We start from the raw sequence: 10883 nt of genomic DNA on the forward strand, positions 1-10883 counted from the left end.
GCTGCACATGGGCTTTCGCTGGTTGCAGGTAGCAGAGGCAACTCTTTGTTGAGCTGCATGGTCTTCTCATTGCAGTGGCTTCTCTTGTTGTGGAACACGGGCTCTAGGGTGTGAGGGTTTAGTTGCCCTGCAGTATGTGGGATCTTCATTTCTGGACCAGGGATCGAACCTGTGTCTCCTGCATTGGCAGGCAAATTCTTCACCACTGGGCCATCAGGGAAGTCCCTGGAGTAAATATTTGAGGTAAGAAGGACTCTTGAAACATGATTTCATTGAATCTTTATAACTCTTTCTGTGATGGTTAGGACTTTTAGGAAGGGGGCTGAAATGTTTCATAGCTACGTTCTATTTTGATTAGTTTCGATTTGAATTCAATGCTTTTAATTTGCCATTTTTCTGCTGTTATCTTTACATGGGTATGAAAGATATCCTTGCTGTCAATGTTTTGACATTTCTACTAGATAAATTTGAAAATCACTCATTCATGCCAATTCCATATCCTCAGAGCATCAAATGAAAGCGCCTGCAATATCCCACTCATTGCAACACCTCAAGGAAGGACTTATGTTTATCCTTAAAAATGAAGTCTCATTTGGTGTATGTTTGGCTGACATATCACAGTTCTAAAAGCTTGTGCAGACAAGCATTTTGAAAAGATTATTCCTCTAACTTAAAAGTGATTCTATAACATCTGTGAACTCAGTCTACAGTTGAGTAAAAATGCTCTTGGCTTTGTCCTCATGCTCAAGCCATACATTTCCACTGAAACCCAGCAATGTTCTCCTGAGCTGTCGTTACTGTTTCTTCATCTGTCCTCTCTGTCATATTTTGTAATGATTGCATATGTAATGATTGCATATTACATAAATCAGAGTTTCATGTAGTGTGAGTTTCAATGAAAAAAACAGTGTAAAATTCTTCCAATCTCTCTTTTTGTTCAAGGATCAATTGATTTTGTTGTGTTCCTTCAAAACTAGAATCCCCAAAACTTCAGTACAAATAACAACTATGAGTAAAGAAAGTAAGATGATCTCATCCCAAAGATGGGCCTACTTTGGACATTTGTGAATTGTCTAGGACTGGGTTATTTTCCGATGTGGTTTTCTGATTTCAGGATTTCTAGATTACTGCTGCTCCCCATGTCATTAACAACAAAAACAGGTTATTCTGTGGAAATTGGAAAAATTCTAGTTAGCTTTTGGGATGACCAAAGTTAAGCAGAAACATAGCTCTGGTCCTCCTTTTTGCTGAAAACAAAAACAAAACAAAACACCACAAATGAATGGATACTAAGCCCATCAAAATCTTTCCTCTGTCAGAGTCTACCTGTGGAGAAACTTAATGAATCTGCTGATAATGAATTTGCAAAGGACCGGTACTGTTATTATGTTGTATGTAACTGTTTCAGGTGTCTTTACTATGCCTGCTCCCCTCACCTTAAGCCAGACGTTCATCACGTATACCAAAGCCTACTATAACAACTTCCTAGCCAGACTTTTGGGTCTTCCCTGGTGGCTCAGATGGTAAAGCATCTGCTTGTAATGCAGGAGACCCAGGTTTGATCCCTGGGTTGGGAAGATCCCCTAGAGAAGGGAATGGCTACCAACTCCAGTATTCTCGCCTGGAGAATCCCCATGGACAGAGGAGCCTGGTGGGCTACAGTCCATGGGGTCACATAGAGTTGGACACAACTGAGTGACTAAGAAGGGCAGTGCCAGACTTTTGTCTCTAACCTCTGTCTACCTTTGAGTTCACAGTGAGTATAGCTGGCTCAGAAATCACCCTAAAATGTCATGTTCCTTCTATTCATCCTTTCACAAGGACCTGCAGCGGCTCCCCTCATGCTGATAACCTCAAGTTAAAACTCCTTATCCCGTACAGCAGTATAAGAAAACTTGCTCCTCTTCTGCCCAACGTAGTATGGCCCCGAACTTTTATTTATACTCCTCTATCATTTTTTTCTTCATCAAATTTTTACCTATCAAACAATTTGGCAGCATGTACGGTGGCTCAGATGTTAAAGAATCTGCCTGCAATGCCGGAGACCCAGGGTCAGGAAGATCCCCTGGAGAAGGGAATGGCAACCACTCCAGTATTCTTGCCTGGAAAATCCTATGGACAGAGGAGCCTGGCAGGCTATAGTCCATAGGATTGCAAAGAGCTGGACATTTCTGAGTCACACACACACACACACACACACACACACAGGATCTTAAATTTCTCCCACTCTTGAAGAAATAGTTTTTCATATAAAAAAACATTCAGTGTATAAAGATGGCCCTTACAGTTACTTATATAATTAAAACTTACAACCTAAATGTTTAGCAAAGGAGAATTAAATGTGGCACATTTATAATAGACAATATATTGTCTTTATATGATATTATTTGTTACCATAACATAACAAATTTATTAACATAAGAAAATACTCATGTCCTAATAGGAGAGAAAAAAATAATTGTCTATAGAGTATGAGTTCAAATAATTAAAAAACATAGGGGAAAAAACACTAGAAATACATATTCTATAACTGTCAAGAGAGATAATCTATGCATGGTGAGATTATGGTCCACTTTTGTTTTTTTCATACATTTTCAGTAACATTTTTTATCAGAAAGCCTTATTTTTATTTTTGTAACTTTATTGCTTTTTTGATAATGAAAGTAAGTCATAACCTTACTTATGTCTGCTAAAATTTCAGACAATACAGAAATATGTAAGTTTTTTAAAAGTAAAAATTGTAATTTCAATTAAAAAATCACCTAGTGATAGTTACCGTATTTCTTTCTTTTTTTGTTTCCATACACTTTTATTGGTTATCAACAGTTACTGTATTTCTTAAATTTGTTCTGTACCGAGTGACACACACTAGCAAAGGCTTAGTGTGTGTCATTTGTGACCCCACAGCAAGCCTTATTTTCCCCTCCTGTTCCTGAAGGACAGCAGTTTGGCTGTGGATAAGCTCAGGTTCTGGGATGTGCCCCACATGGCATTCTGTTCTGAATCTCAGGCTAAAGGAGCTGCCCTGTGACAATCCCACCGTCACAGCAGAGAGGAAGAGTGAGAGGCTGAACCAAAGCCATACCCTCACCTTTAAAGCATTAGCTTGGACAGATGGCACGTTGGCTCATATTCCATTGCTCTGCACAAGTCACATGGCCAAGCCCAACACTACTATTGCCAGGAAGTATGTCCACCCCCACCCAAGGCAGGATGGGAGCATTATCTACCATAACCACCAGCATCATTTTGCTGTGTACATTTTTTCAGAGTTTTCAATATGCAGGGTGTGTGCACACATATGTACATTTACTTTAAAAAAAAATGAGATGACTCCTACTGTGAAATTTCTTGTCTAAATTTTTTTTGATGGATATCTTTCTAGGTCTAAGTCTCTCTCTCTCTCTATATATATATATATATGTATTCTTAAGTGTTTATTTTGATTGCCTACATAATATTCCACTTTATAGATATACTATGATTTCCTTTCCCTGTTTATAGATATTTGGGTTGTCCCTTTTATATTTTTTGCTACTATAAACAGTCCTGTTATGAACATCTTTGTCCATATATCTTTGAACATGTCATTAACATGCATTCCTGTAAGTGGAACCAATGGGACATTCAGAATCCACATTTTCACGTCTTTGGTAAATGTTGCAAATTTTCTTCTAGAAGAGCAATTTACACTCCTGCCAAAAGTGACAATTTTCACTTAAAAATACAAACATATTTACTCTTCAAGACCAAGCTTAAGTCCCACTTTCCATAACTCCTTTTCCTAATAATTCCAGCTAGAATTAGCACAGTCTTAAATTTCATGTTTTACACATACAGTTGTATGTATGTGTGTGTTTTATCATCTTAATTATAAGTTTGTGGAGAGCAAATACTCTCCATGGACTATTTTATTTTCCCATAAGTAATTTTCACACTGTCCTGGTTTATGTGTGTCTTGGTAATATTTTGAGCAATTGATTTGTTTTTTTGCCGCCTAGTATTTTTCCTGTCTTACCTCAATACTCTGCATTCCTGTTCCTATTTCCCCACCCCTCACTCAGGCAGTTGCTGTAATTCACATTCCCTCAGAGGAGGTATATGAGAAGGGGATGAGAATGTGAGGGGGCTTGTAGTGCCCAGGCAGAAACAGAGGGCAAGTTTTTCTGGGTTTTATTTCTATAATGTTAAAGCCTAGAGATAAAAGAGAAATTCCCGGGCTTAGAGGGCTTCCCTGGTGGCTCAGCTGGTAAAGAATCCACCTGCAATACGGGAGACCTGGGTTGGATTCATGGGTTGGGAAGATCCCCTGGAGAAGGGAATGGCTGACCACGCCAATATTCTGGCCTGGAGTATTCCATGGACTGTATAGGCTGTGGGGTTGTGAAGAGTTGAACATGACTGAGTGCTTTTCACTCACTCTCTAGGCTTAGACGCAGCAAAGGATAGAGAGCGGGACTTGTTTCCAGTTGTAGGAAATGATTCCCCTGGACTGGGGAGGGGGCTGGCAGCCCTCTGAGGGATTGCGCTGTCTCTCCTGGTGGTGCCAAGACCATGAGACCAGGAGGCTGCGCCTGGAGGGAGAATCTAAGCCTGGGCTTCCAGGACAGCCCTGGGCAGGAATGGCCCTCAGAGATCCTTTGTCTTGTGTACACCTTTTTTTTTTTTTTTAAAGGAATTTCCATCATTTAAAACCCAGAAGATTTACTGGATCACATTCTTGTGTGGAAACTCTCAACAGGGGTTGAAGAACCTTCTTCCTCTAAGATGAGGCATGGGGTCTCCTCACTTCCAGTCTCTGATTGTCCTCCTCCACCCAAGAGATGACCCATGGGGGCCTGTATTTTCTGTTCCCTCATTTCCTCCCTGATCTCTTAGCTGTCACTCTCCCCTTTCCTCAATCACCTCTAGCCATATGGCCTCCTTGACTTCCCCAAGTCCTTGTATTTATTGTCCCTTTGTCTGAAATCCTCTCCCTGTCTACTATGCTTATAATTGGAGCAGCCCACTCTGAAAAACCATCTATCTTCCCTCTTGACTAATTATTTCCTACAGCAATTATCAATACCTAAATACTGTGCATTCAGTTATTAATTGCCTGACTCCCTCCACTACAGTATAAGCTCCCTGAAGTAGGATCGTTTCTGTTGTGTCCTGTGTTGTACTCAACAGCATTTGTTACATGAACGAGTAAATGGATGAGTCTCAGAAGACAGTGTACCTGAATTGACAAGTGGGTTACAGGGAGGAGATGTGCTTGTTTATTCCATATTCCTTGTTGAGAATCTGCTATGTTTAGGGCAGTGTGATCACCACTGGGGAAACGAGATTGTCCTCTCTCCATTCTCAGTCCATGTGGTGACCTCGTCCAGCTTTTTCAGAATATGCCCCAGAGGTCAAGGCTGGTTTACCTAGAAAGCTTTACTTAGGAAGATGTGAGGCAAGTTTTTCCATTTGAAAATCTGAGGAACTGTGTTAAGTGCTTTTAGAAATTAGGTTTCATGAAATTTTTTTATCTGCCTAAATGGAACTAGAGGGGATCAAAATTAGAAAGAGACAAACTTTTAATAAACCAGTTTTGCTATTAGACTATCACTCAATTGTGTTGGTGGCTAGACTTAGGAAAGCTTTGGGATTACTTTTAAATTTAAGTATATCCTAAAAGTTCATTCCTCTGTCTTTAGAGATATGGATGAATTGTATTTTTTGGATAGGTCAGACCAGAGTGTATTATCACTTGAATTTTAAAAGAAACCTTTTATTGTCACTGTAGCCCAAGGTCAAAGCAGTGTTAGAGAGCAGGAGGATGGTCAATTAAAAATTATTTTATCTTGAAATATGTTTTCCAAATATTACCTTAAAGGAATTTAGTAAAAGCCCACAATTTGACCAGAGAGGTAGAGCGCACATCACAAATTCATGTGAGACTCCCATAACAGGTGAAGTCAAGGGCCTTATGTGGATAAAAATTATGAATGAAGGAGACTTATAATCTCTATAAAAATGACATGGGGGTCTTAAAACTGTTTTAGAACCCTGAGAGAGTGATCATAAACTGTAGGGTGCTCAGAGCAATTGCCTGGTAGCAGAGGGAGGAAAATGGAGAAATGTGCTCTGTTGGAAGAAGAGGCTGCCATCACTGGAGGAAGGTTAGGGTCCTTACGCCCATATTCTATGCTAATGCAACTCTAGATAATAAAGGATTTTGCATAAACATAACAAACAAATCAGAAACAAACAGAAAAAAAAGGATAGTATAACAGTTTCTCAGAGAAGGCAATGGCACCCCACTCCAGTGTTCTTGCCTGGAGAATCCCAGGGACGGGGGAGCCTGGTGGGCTGCCGTCTATGGGGTCGCACGGAGTCGGACACGACTGAAGTGACTTGGCAGGAGTGGCAGCAAGAGTTTCTTACTCTCCCTCCCTCTCTTTTTATGGGACAGCCACTGGCATCAGCATTTTCCCCATTCTCTTCCGTAATTTTATACCAAAGTTTCTCTGGCATTCAACAGGAAAACAGAAAACTTCAGAAAACCCAGGTAGAGTTTTGGTGGAAAAGACTAACAAAGGCTTTAATCTCAGACCGACCCTGGGAGGTGTCTCGCCTCTGTAAGTAAAAGCAGATTTGATATCATTGCTTTAATTAAAACCATCTGATGCACAAAACCCCTTCTCAGTTGCCCCAAATCACTTATTTTCCAACTCCATCCACAGACAGCTTATCTTCTAATAAAGCATGTTATCGTTTGTAAAGAAGACTGATAACCCAAGAATCGTGAATAATGGAAAAATGACAAAACTTGCTCTACATAATCAGTTGGCAAAGGAAGGAGAAATAACAGCTGCTTGACTGTTGAACATATATTTTTAAAGTGAGCTGGTAAGTCAGTATGAATGCCAGGTCACAGATTTTCTTCAACAATCTCAAGATAGCTTAAGGTCATGTGGATAAGAGTTTCTTGGTGGCTCTTTTTTTATCCCTTTGGAAGGATATTGGGCAGGAGAAACGGGTGCTTTTACAGCCACAGGGCTCAGGATCCCAGAGCCTCCAGTGTAAATGCCAACTGCAACCAGACAGTGATGTTATTATAGACCCATTTTTGTCAGCTGTACAGAGTCAAGCTCCATGAATTCAGGAATGCGCTAATTTATGGGGTAAAAAACAATCTTATCCTGAAAGGTTGATTCCCAGTCAAATTTTTGAAAATTAAAATAAATATTCAATGCAATATGGAACTTGATCTTTATGGGACTCTATGGGTAATTTTGTAAGATAAGAAATTTTTGGAGGAACATGTTGGTTTAGGTGATTTAAGTTGGAATCCCAGTTCTTCCCCTTTCTGTCTCTGTGATGGTTGATAATGGATTTAACTTTGAGGAACCTACTTCTCATCTGTAAAATGGACACCCAACAACCTTATTTGGGAGGGTCTACCAAAATGAGATCATGGATATATAGGTGATTTGTTGATTTTACTTATTAATTTTTAAAAATTATGAAATTAGAAAATACAGAGAATAATCTAACAGATATCCATGTACCAACCACTAGATTTTAAAGCTAGTAACATTTGCCTTATTTTCCTCTTTTTTTTGGGAAACAAAATATTAGCAATGCAGTTGATGGCTCCTTATCCCATTCTTTACCTTCTTTTGCATAGTTAATCACTATCTTGAAACTGGTAGGTATGGATGTATTTATTTATGAGTAGACATTTCCACTTGCTTCAGTTAACTTTATTTTACAGATTAAAAAATGTAAATATATGTTAATGTTGATTAGAAAAATTTTGTTTACATTTATTATCATGCTTCTTTTTCCCCTAAGAAACATTTTTTTGGAGTAGAAGGGCATAATTTTCCCTTAAATTTTTTTTCCCTTAATTTTTTTTTCTTTTATATTGGAGCATAGTTAATTAACAGGATTGTGTTAGTTTCAGGTATATAGCAAAGTGATTCAGTTATACATGTATTTATTCTTTTTCAAATTTTTTTCCAATTTAGGTTATTACAGAATACTGAGCAGCATTCCCTATGCTATCCAGTAGGTCCTTGTTGGTTATCTATTTCCCAGGTGGGACTAGAGGTAAAGAATCTGCCTGCCAATGATGGTTCAATCAGGAAAAGCTCCTGGAGGAGGGCATGGCAACCCACTCCAATATCCTTGCTTGGAGAACCCCATGGACAGAGGAGCTTAGTGGGCTACAGTCCATGGGGTCACAAAGAATCAGACACTCGGAAACAACTGAGCATGAACACATGTGCATAAGTCAATCCCAAACTCCCTAACTGTCCCTCCGACCCACTGTTGCCCCCATAACCATAGGACAGCTGGATTTATTTTGCTATGCATTGGAGAAGGAAATGGCAACCCACTCCAGTGTTCTTGCCTGGAGAATCCCAGGGACTGGGGAGCCTGGTGGGCTGCTGTCTCTGGGGTCGCACAGGGACACGACTGAAGCGACTTAGCAGCATCAGCAGCAGCAGTATTTTATGTAGGATTTTTATATCCATATTAATAGTGGGGTTAGTCAGTAATTTTTTCCCCCATACAGTTCTTAGCTAGTTTTAGTATTAAGGTTATGCTAGTTTCATAAAATGAGTAGTAGACTTCTCTTTTTCTAAACTCTGAATCATTTGTATGAAATATGAACTATCTGCTTGTAAAACTTTGGGGGCATTTTTTTTTTTTTTTGTAGTTAGATCTTTACAGATGATTTAAAAATTTTCTATAGAGTTATGCTGGCTTTCTACCTTTTCATTAGTCAGTGTTGATAATTTATATTTTTCTAGAATTTTCATTAGAATTTACATTTGTTGGTGTATAGTTTAACGTATTATATGCTTCAAAATATCTCTATTCTATCTATAGTTCTGTCCCTTCTTTGTTCCTAATATTTGCTGCTAATATCTTTTCTTTTTTACCTTGATCAGTCTTCTAGAGGTTTAAATTTCCTTTGTGTGTGTGTTTTCTCCCTCCATAGTCAGTTTTTGTTTTATTTATCAATTCTAATATTTATTTGTTTTCTTGTCTATTAAGTTCTGCTTTTATGTTTGCTATTTTCTTCAGGCTCACTCTGGTATTCTTTTTCACTTCTTGAGTTGCTGGGCTTACAATTGTTCTTTTTTCTTTCCTAATATATTCATTTAAAAGTATATGCATTTGAAGAGAGTAGCATGGAAATATATACACTAACATATATAAAAATAGATAGCCAGTGGGAATTTGCTGTATGACTCAGGTAACTCAAACTGAGGGTCTGTGACAACCTAGAGGGGTGGGATGGGGTGGGAGGTGGGAGGGAGGTTCAAGAGGGAGGGGACATATGTGTACCTATGACTGAGTCATGTTGATGTATGGCAGAAACCAATGCAATATTATAAAGTAATTATCCTTCAATTAAAAAGAAAGAAAAAAGTATATACATTTCCTTTTAAAGGATACTTTGGCTACGTCTCACAGATTTTTATGTTACATTTTCATAGTTATTCAGTTCCAAGTATTAAAAATTTCTAGCATGTTGTTTTCACTGATTATGAATGATTTAGAAGCATGTTTTAAAATTTCCAAATGCATATTTTCACCTTTTGGTTGTGGGTTTCTAATTCACTGCCCTTTATCATCTTTTTTTTTTAATTTTATTTTATTCTTAAACTTTACATAATTGTATTAGTTTTGCCAAATATCAAAATGAATCCGCCACAGGTATACATGTGTTCCCCATCCTGAACCCTCCTCCCTCCTCCCTCCCCATACCATCCCTCTGGGTCGTCCCAGTGCACTAGCCCCAAGCATCCAGTATCATGCATCGAATCTGGACTGGCAACTCGTTTCATACATGATATTTTACATGTTTCAATGCCATTCTCCCAAATCTTCCCACCCTCTCCCTCTCCCACAGAGTCCATAAGACTGTTCTATACATCAGTGTCTCTTTTGCTGTCTCGTACACAGGGTTATTGTTACCATCTTTCTAAATTCCATATATATGCGTTAGTATACTGTATTGGTGTTTTTCTTTCTGGCTTACTTCACTCTGTATAATAGGCTCCAGTTTCATCCACCTCATTAGAACTGATTCAAATGTATTCTTTTTAATGGCTGAGTAATACTCCATTGTGTATATGTACCACAGCTTTCTTATCCATTCATCTGCTGATGGACATCTAGGTTGCTTCCATGTCCTGGCTATTATAAACAGTGCTGCGATGAACATTGGGGTACATGTGTCTCTTTCCCTCCTGGTTTCCTGTGTATGCCCAGCAGTGGGATTGCTGGATCATAAGGCAGTTCTATTTCCAGTTTTTTAAGGAATCTCCACACTGTTCTCCATAGTGGCTGTACTAGTTTGCATTCCCACCAACAGTGTAAGAGGGTTCCCTTTTCTCCACACCCTCTTCAGCATTTATTACTTGTAGACTTTTGGATCGCAGCCATTCTGACTGGTGTGAAATGATACCTCATAGTGGTTTTGATTTGCATTTCTCTGATAATGAGTGATGTTGAGCATCTTTTCATGTGTTTGTTAGCCATCTGTATGTCTTCTTTGGAGAAATGTCTCTTTAGTTCTTTGGCCCATTTTTTGATTGGGTCATTTATTTTTCTGGAGTTGAGCTGTAGGAGTTGCTTGTTTATTTTTGAGATTAGTTGTTTGTCAGTTGCTTCATTTGCTATTATTTTCTCCCATTCTGAAGGCTGTCTTTTCACCTTGCTAATAGTTTCCTTTGATGTGCAGAAGCTTTTAAGGTTAATTAGGTCCCATTTGTTTATTTTTGCTTTTATTTCCAATATTCTGGGAGGTGGGTCATAGAGGATCCTGCTGTGATGTATGTCAGAGAGTGTTTTGCCTATGTTCTCCTCTAGGAGTTTTATAGTTTCTGGTC

General features: G+C 38.7%; 1 non-coding gene across 1 annotated transcript; it reads left to right on the forward strand.

Moving 5' to 3' along the window:
* Positions 1 to 1505: 1505 nt before the first annotated feature.
* On the forward strand, positions 1506 to 1577 carry TRNAY-GUA. Its single transcript has one exon. It is a non-coding gene; the product is annotated as a tRNA-Tyr (tRNA).
* The last annotated feature ends 9306 nt before the right edge of the window (positions 1578 to 10883 follow it).

The sequence above is a fragment of the Bubalus bubalis genome, chromosome 12 (genome assembly GCF_019923935.1).
Source record: "Bubalus bubalis isolate 160015118507 breed Murrah chromosome 12, NDDB_SH_1, whole genome shotgun sequence".
Classification (NCBI taxonomy): Eukaryota; Metazoa; Chordata; class Mammalia; order Artiodactyla; family Bovidae; genus Bubalus; species Bubalus bubalis.